Genomic DNA, 8,703 nt, shown 5'->3' on the forward strand with positions numbered 1-8,703 from the left:
CCCTACTGTCAGGACATGGGGGAACAGTGTTCTCTGGGAAGATTTAAAATATACTTTGTCAAATATAAATGCTGGTGTCTTGAATCTGAATGCAGCCAGGAGATGCATCTGACAACTGTAAATTTTAACAGCTCTGTTCTACAAAGTTGTCTTATGCCCTGAAGCCAAGACACATTCTGCTTCCTTGTCCCTCTGAACTTTCTGGGTTAATAAAAACTGTCATTATCATTGTTTCAGCAGCTGACGTGCTATAAAAAAGAGTGTTAGCAATGGATTACTTGAAAGGCATAGAGATATTTCAGAAATCTTAAGAGGAAATGTACTTCCTGGACTACCACAACCATATAGTCAGTTCATGTGGATCAATCCTAACTGGGCCCTCAGATGGCTGCCAGGCTCTGTTTCTTGGGAAACTTGAGGTCCATTCTTTGTACAAGTTTCTTATTCATTCTCACTTCAAAGACAGGAGTCATAAGGGAATCACTAAAGAATGCATGGCATTCTGCAACTACAATGTATTGTAGAACTATGTAGTGTCCCTGAAGTTGAAGTATCAAAGTGTGGAATCCCTCTAACATCCTTCCCTAGCCCTTTTCTCTACCACAAAAGTAGATAGATTCTACAATCCGAGATTAGTCTGGGTTTTTGCTCTTCACTGGAAAGTGGTTTTGATTTTTGACTTTTGAAAGAGATATATAGTTGAATGTTTTGTTAAGTGGTTTGACTATCATTGACTTACATTTCCCATTTTGATAAGTGGGATTTTCCCTTTTATTTGCTTCTTTCCACATATTTGTCATGTACTCTCCAGAATTCTAGATAATTCTTGTTCTGGTTTCTTGAGAGTTTGGCAATGTTTCCTCTATCCAGTTTTCTCTGTTCCAATCCTTCAACCATGTGATCTTTATACATTCTTGGAGCTAATCCAATTAACCAATATATGATAATATATTAATGGAAAATTTGCTTGCTAGAAGGAAGATATTTACTCATTTGTCTTCTTAATCATCATTTATCCAAGGGAAATTATTCTAATGGTGAGAATTTTAAACATGGTAAAGAGAGAACAATACTATGTTAGGATTCATATCCATTAGGCCAAACACATCAGATTTCACAGGGATAATATGGATTCCCTCTAAAGATTTTTAGATAATAAACCTGAATATTAGAAGTAAACCTGCTTTGGTTCTACCCAAGTCATGAACTAAAAATATTTTGGGAATTTTAGGAAGCAAGAGGATTTGTACCTACGAGGTTACTTGTATCTTTAATGTTTTTATCTCAGAAAATACTGGTTAGTATGCCTAAATTATTCCAATTTAATTTTACTGCAATTCTTTGAAAATTGCTATTTCATGTGTACTTTATATGTAACCTTGATTAATCGAAGAAAACAACTTATTGCTGAATCATGTCATATATATACTAGAGGCCTAGTGCATGAAATTGCACCAGACCTGGCTGGCGATCAGGGCTGATTGGGGCCTTCCTTCATTCTGCACTGCCCCCTGGTGGTCGGCACATGTCATAAAGAACAATCGAACTCCCTATCTCCCAAACTCCTGAGGGGACACTTTGCATATTAGCTACACACACACACACACACACACACACACACACACACACACACTGAGTGGCCAGATTATTATGATCTCTGAACGCATAATGACCTGGCCATTCGGAGTGTGTGTGTGTGTGTGTTTTAGAGGCCTGGTGCACAAAATTCATGCACAGGGGCGGGGGAGGGGGTGTTCCTCAGTCCAGCCTGCACCCTCTCCAGTCTGGGACCCCCCCCTTGAGGGATGTCTGGTGGCATCAGGCCTAAAGGGGCAGTTGGACATCTCTCTCACAGACTAGGACTGTGGGCTCCCAACTGCTTACCTGCCTACCTTCCTGATTCCCTCTAATGGCTTCTGCCTACCAGCCTGATCACCCCCTAACCACTCCCATGCCAGCCTGATTGATGACTAACTGCTCCCCTGCCAGCCTGTTTGCCACCAACTTCCCACCTCTGTCGGCCTGGTCACCCCTAACTGCCCTCCCCTGCAGGGTTGATTGCCTACAACTGCCCTCCCTTACAGGCTTGGTGCCTCCCAACTGCCCTCCCCTGCTGGCCATCTTGTGGTGGCCATCTTGTGTCCACTTGGGGGCAGGATCTTTGACCACATGGGGGCAGCCATATTGTGTGTTGGAGTGATGGTCAATCTGCATATTACTCTTTGATTAGATAGGATAAAGGCCTAGTGCATGGGTGTAGTATAGCTGTTTTGCCCTGAAGGTTGTTCCGGGTCAGGGTGGGAGTTCCTGAGCGAGGGGCCTGTGGTGATTTGCAGGCTGGCCACGCCCCCCCCCAACAACCCAAGTGGAAGCCCTGGTATCTGGGATATATTTGCTTTCTGTAATTGAAGCTTTGTAGCCTGGAGCGGAGCCAAGCCTCCTGCTTGCTCTGTGGTGGAAGCCACTTCTGTTGAGATTTATGTATCTTCTATAATTAAAACTGTGTAGTTTGAAGTGGAGGCCTAGGCCAGCCAGGGCTGCAGAAGCTTAGCTTCCTCTATTTCCGGGGGCAACCCTAGCCTTTTGCTCTTCCAGCTCCGTGGCTGCAGCCATTTTTTTTTTTTTGGAATTTATTTACCTTCTATAATTGAAACTTTGTAGCATTGAGCTGAGTTCTAGGCCGGCAAACCCAAGCCTCCCTCCTTCTCTCTGTGGCTGCAGCCATCTTGGTTGAGTTTATTTACATATTTGCTCCTGATTGCCTTGTGGGCATGGTTTGTGGGTGTAAGAGAGGTATGGTCAATTTGCATATTACTCTTTTATTAGATAGGATAATTTCAGAGAGGAAAGGGGAAGGAGAGATAGAAACATCAACAATGAGAGAGAATCATTAACCAGCTGCCTCCAGTGGATCAAGCCTGCAACCTGGAGTTGTGCCCTGACTGGGAATCAAACCATGACCTCCTGGTTCATAGGTTGGTGCTCATCCACTGAACCACACCGGCTGGGCTTGTTGCAAATAAAAATACTAATATTTTAATTTTAGCATTCCATTTTGTTTATTTGTTCAATGATTCTTTCTCTGAGTGGATATAGAAAAGCAAATTTAGATGGGGAAAAGCCAATTTAGAAGAGTCAATTTCTAACATAAGATTCTTTGTAATCTAGTTGAGGATATGATATATACATGAAAAATCATAATAGAAAAGGACCATAAAATTTCAATAACTATAGTTTAGATATAAAAGGACCATCAGAATCTTTAAGGCATTGTTTTTTACCCGGCTTCCTCAGAGCCTTCTCAGAGATTGCTTTCAGAGGTAGAGTCCAGGGAGGGGAGAGATAATGAAACCAACCTGCAGAGCACTACCCGTCTCCTTATACTTTAGCCACGGGAGCTCTACTTTCATCTATTTTACATACAATTTAGTTTGAACAAAGAATAGCAGGATTAAAAAAAGTATAAGGCTCACTAATTCAATATATTTCCTGTTGTTTTATAGATAAGGTAGATGCCTGCAGCCAAGATAGGTTATAGGACTGCACTACCCTGACAAGTTTGCAGCTAAGGAAAGGATTGAATCAGATTCTATTAATTTTCTAGCATTGCTCTAGTGAATGCCAGAGTTTTATATCAGACATAAAATATTTTATATAAATTCCACTTTATTTTAAAAATGCTTTATACAAATGTGATAGATATTAAAATGTAGAGTACTTTTCTCACATCTAAAAAATGAGCATTTAATTTTTTCACTCTCCTGGCTTCTTTTTTTTTATTTTTATTTTTTTTTTTTATCACAAATGGGATCTTTTATTAGGATTTTTTATTTGTCACCATTAAATATCTGACTTTTAACCAGATTCTTGGACGAGGGGCTCCTATCCATCAGCTCGTTTGACATTGGCACCTGTCTGATCTCCAGTAGCTTTTTCAGAACTGCTACTATCACAGTGGAGCTCCACCAGTTTTACCAATTCAAATTTAGGCTTCTTCAGCATTTTGACTTTTCTAACTAAGACATCATAGAGTGGATAAATAGATTGGCAAGCCTTTCCTATGTGTTTTCCAGTGCTCTCTGGAATTAGTTATTGACCACTTCTTTCAAGTCATTTGTCTGCATATTTTGGGTTCTGATTTCTATCATCTTCTTCAGAATTTGGCGAACCTGCTGATGCTGAGCATAAGAGGTCTTCCAAATCTGATTGTTGGGTTTTCTAGCAAAACTAACCCAGAATAGATGAAGCAAATAACTATCAGCAGTCTTGAAATCAACATGAACTTCAGTCATGGTCTGCCATTTTTTACCACAGAGCACATTTTGTTATGGGTAATATCCATGCCATGGAAAGCAGACAGGCAGTTTTTGCCTAAACATCCTCAGTAATCAGCTTGAATTATATAAATGCATCATTATTCTGCAGGTCAGCAAGGCTCACTTAAAAAGTATGACCCTTGAGACTATCAGATGCAATTTTGGTTCCTTGAGTTCTAGTGTTTTCCTGAAATTTCTTATATTGAATATAGCTGGTGTGTTCACATCATACCAATCTTTCTTAGAAAACGGATCTATCACTTCACCTTCTTCATAGCTGGTGTGTTCACTTCATACCAATCTTTCTTAGAAAACAGATCTATCACTTCACCTTCTTCTTAGCTCCCTTTCGGCTGTCTTTTGTAAAGCATATATTCTTGCCCAGCTCCATGATGCTGCTCAGAGAGCCAAAAGAGCTAAGACTCTCCTGGCTCTTATGTATAAGTGACTTTTATATAGTTGGAATCATACTATAGATGTATATTAGCATTTGTTTTTTAATCTATAGGTTTTTTTTAAGTTGCCATAAGCTTCATAATTATAAATTTTACTTATTGTACAATGTCTTCTTGAGTTGATATAGTGTTCTTTATGTAATCATTTACATACTAGTCACCTGGTGCACGAAATTCATGCACATTAAAAGGAAATTAATTAGAGAAAATATTTTAATATTGTTATTTGCACTTTCTCTATAATAGAAGTGTCAGAGATGAAAGAAAATTAGTAAAATGTATATGAAAATTTTCCTCCTGTCAGAGTCTAGGGCATGCCACAGTACCTAGAGTCAAGTTCCTGCCCACCTGTGTGCACCTCAAAATGGAGTGAGGCCCAGACCCGGCCGGCCCCACCCTTGTCAAGCTACTGGGCCGGGGACGCCCCCCCCCCCCACACACAACCTCAGGTTCCCTGGCCTGAGGCCAGGTGGAGGGTGCAGCCTCAGGTCCCCCATCAAGCCCTGTCAGGCAAGGGGCACAACCTCAGGTCCCCTGGCACACCCTCATGTCCCCTGGCCCTGCACCTTGAGGTGAGAGTGCACCTTGAGGTCCCCTGTCAAGCCCTGCCAGGTGGGGGGCATAGCCTAAGGTCCCCTGGCCCCACCCCAGGGCAGAGGGCATGGCCTGAGGTCCCCAGTCAAGCCCAGCTGGGTAGGGACTACAGTCTCAGGTTCCTCCCCGGCCTGGAGGCACACCGCCTTCCTATGGTTCTTAATGGGAACCCTGCCTCCACTGAGGGCACAGCCGTCTTATGAGTTATCTTAGTTGATAAATTGAGAGTCAATTTGCATATTATCTTTTTATTATATAGGATTGTTGGACAATGAGGATATCTTCAAATTTTTTTTAAAAATTGTTGTACTCACAAACCTTTAATCTCTTTTGGATTATTTTTCAAAATAAAATGTTAGGAATAGTATTAATATTTCTAAAGTATATAATTTTTTTGTGATCCTTGCTATAATACATTGCTTTCTGAAAAGGTGTAAATATTACTTTACCATAGCTTCCTACCAGTGGGTATTATCAGTATTTTGAAACTTTGTTAGTTTCTTTAGGTGGTATCATACTGATGTTTTGTGATGATTGCGAAGATTATTATTTTTATCATTGTCATCCTTAGAGTAGATCATTGTTTTATATCCTTTTCCTTTTATTTTGTGGGTCTCAAGTTTTTTTTACAAATATATTATTTTGCTAAAAATATGTTCACAAGTCACCTTCCAATATTTTTTAAATTTTTATTTTATATTTTTACATGCAATAAACATTAATAACAAGAAAAATGACTTTAAATACAATGTTACATGCAATAAATATTTCAAGGAAAAAGGATTTTAAGTATAATAATAATACCAAAACTGTACTTACATAGTACAGTTAGTACAATAAAAGTTGCAGGAAATATTAAAAATCTGCAAGTAACACAATTACTTCTATTTTAAATATTTTCCCCTCCTCTGGCTCTATTTTTGTTCATCAGTTTATGTTGTTAATTATATTCCACAAATGAGTGAGATCATGTGATTATTTATCTTTTTCCAACTGGCTTATTTTGCTTAGCATGATGTTCTCCAGGTCCATCCATGCTAAAATGGTAAGAGTTCCTTCTTTTTTACAGCAGCATAGTATTCAATTGTGTAGATGTACCACTGTTTTTTAATTCACTCATCTGCTGCTGGGCACTTAGGCTGTTTCCAAATCTTAGCTATTGTTTTTTTTTTTTTTTTTTTTTTTTTTTTTTTTTTTTTTAAATCAATCTTTATTGTTCATATTATTACAAAGGTTCCTCATTTCTTCCCCCCTCCACCAGGTTCCCACCCCACCCTCTGCCCCCTCCCCATCCTCCATTGTCCTCATCCATAGGTGCACAGTTTATGTTCAGTCTCTTCCTCCCTCCCTTTCCCCGATAGTAAATCCCTTTTCAGATAGTAAATCTGTTACTTAGCATTTTCTCATATCAATAATACCTCCACATGCCCAATGATACACTTCACACAAAAGACATTTTCAAATAGGTCAACCAGCCTCATCCAGGCCCCACCCAAGGCACTCACAGCTCAACACCCCAGCGCTATACTAACTCAACACATCCAGATCTAAGCCTTCATCACTTGATTCAGCAGACCCTCAAGTTCCCGCAAAAGTTTCCAGCCATGTCTGAGAGGCAGCCGTGGGCAGGTACAGGCGAGGAGCGAGGTGTTTCGGGCCTGGCTGCTCCGGGCCTGGCCTCTGTTGCTCTGGTTCGTTCCACAACCAGCTGCTCCGGGTCTGGTCACTGCCGCTCCCGACCTAGTTGCTCTGGACTTGGCTGTTGCTGCTACAGGCCTGGCCGCACCCGACCCGGCTGCTCTGGGACCGGTTGCTCCGGTCCCGGCCGCTCCGGGCCTGGCCGCTCCCAGCCTGGCAGCCACTGCTCCTGGCCTGGCCGCACCAGACCCGGCTGCTCTGGGCCTGGCCGCTCCCAGCCTGGCAGCTGCTGCTCCGGGCCTGGCCGCTCCCAGCCTGGCAGCCGTTGCTCCTGGCCTGGCCGCACCAGAGCCGGCTGCTCCGGGCCTGGCCGCACCAGACCCGGCTGCTCCGGGCCTGGTCGCTCCCAGCCTGGCAGCCGTTGCTCCGGGCCTGGCCGCACCAGACCCGGCTGCTTCGGGCCTGGCCGCTCCCAGCCTGGCAGCTGCTGCTCCGGGCCTGGCCGCACCAGACCCGGCTACTCCGGGCCTGGCCGCTCCCAGCCTGGCAGTCGCTGCTCCGGGCCTGGCCGCACCAGACCCGGCTGCTCCGGGCCTGGCCGCTCCCAGCCTGGCAGCTGCTGCTCCGGGCCTGGCCGCTCCCAGCCTGGCAGCCGCTGCTCCTGGCCTGGCCGCACCAGACCCGGCTGCTCCGGGCCTGGCCGCTCCCAGCCTGGCAGTCGCTGCTCCAGGCCTGGCCGCACCAGACCCGGCTGCTCCGGGCCTAGCCGCTCCCAGCCTGGCAGCTGTTGCTCTGGGCCTGGCCGCTCCCAGCCTGGCAGCCGCTGCTCCGGGCCTGGCCACACCAGACCTGGCTGCTCCGGACCTGGCTGCTCCCAGCCTGGCAGCTGCTGCTCCGGGCCTGGCCGCTCCCAGCCTGGCAGCCGCTGCTCCAGGCCTGGCCACACCAGACCCAGCTGCTCCGGGCCTGGCCGCTCCCAGCCTGGCCGCCGCTGCTCCGGGCCTGGCCGCACCCGACCCGGCTGCTCCGAGCCTGGCCGCTCCCAGCCTGGATGCTCCGTGCTTGGCTACTGCTGTTCTGGGCCTGGCTGCTCCCAACCCGGCTGCTCTGGACCTGGCTTCTCCGGGCCCGGCCACTCGGTGTCTGGGTGTTCCTGGACTGGCCACCCTGGGCTTGGCCGCCTCTGCCTCAGGCCTGGCTGCCACTGCCCCAGGTCTGGCTGCTCCAGTGCTGGCCGTTGATGCTCTTGCTCTGGCTGCTGCTGCTCTGGGGCCTGGCCACTGCTGCTCCGGGCCCAGCTGCCACTGCCTTGTGCCTGGCCACTCTAGGCCTGGTTGCCGCTGTTCCAACATTCTGTCCCTTTTTTCTCTTTTTTTTTTTTCTTTTTTAAAAAAAAAACAAAACGCATTTATGTTGCAATGTTGGCTGGTGCGTTGAGTTCTGACTTAGTCTTTGATTTTTCAAGATCTTCTTTGTATTCTTTCTTAAGTAATTTTACTATCATTTGCTCTCACTTGATTTCTTCACATTGAGAACTTCTTTGGTTTCTTCCTCCTTGTCCTGGGAGCTCAGCAGGTTGGCCTGTGGCACCCCTTTGTTCTCCGCGGGCTCCCACGCTGCTCCAGCCTGTTGCCGGGGTCGGCGCTGCCCAGGAAGCAGCCCCCGTCCTTGGCTCCGTTGCCAGCGCTCAGCAGTCGAAG

General features: G+C 45.4%; 1 pseudogene across 1 annotated transcript; it reads right to left on the reverse strand.

The window, feature by feature from the left end:
• Positions 1–3,855: 3,855 nt before the first annotated feature.
• On the reverse strand, positions 3,856–4,707 carry LOC311625197 (small ribosomal subunit protein eS1-like; annotated as a pseudogene). Its single transcript has 2 exons — positions 4,643–4,707; positions 3,856–4,593 (listed from the first exon to the last, which is right to left on the reverse strand). The product of its transcript is annotated as a small ribosomal subunit protein eS1-like (transcript).
• Between the last annotated feature and the right edge of the window lie 3,996 nt (positions 4,708–8,703).

This window comes from Pipistrellus hanaki (genome assembly GCF_964339955.1).
Source record: "Pipistrellus hanaki genome assembly, chromosome: 7".
NCBI classification, from domain to species: Eukaryota; Metazoa; Chordata; class Mammalia; order Chiroptera; family Vespertilionidae; genus Pipistrellus; species Pipistrellus hanaki.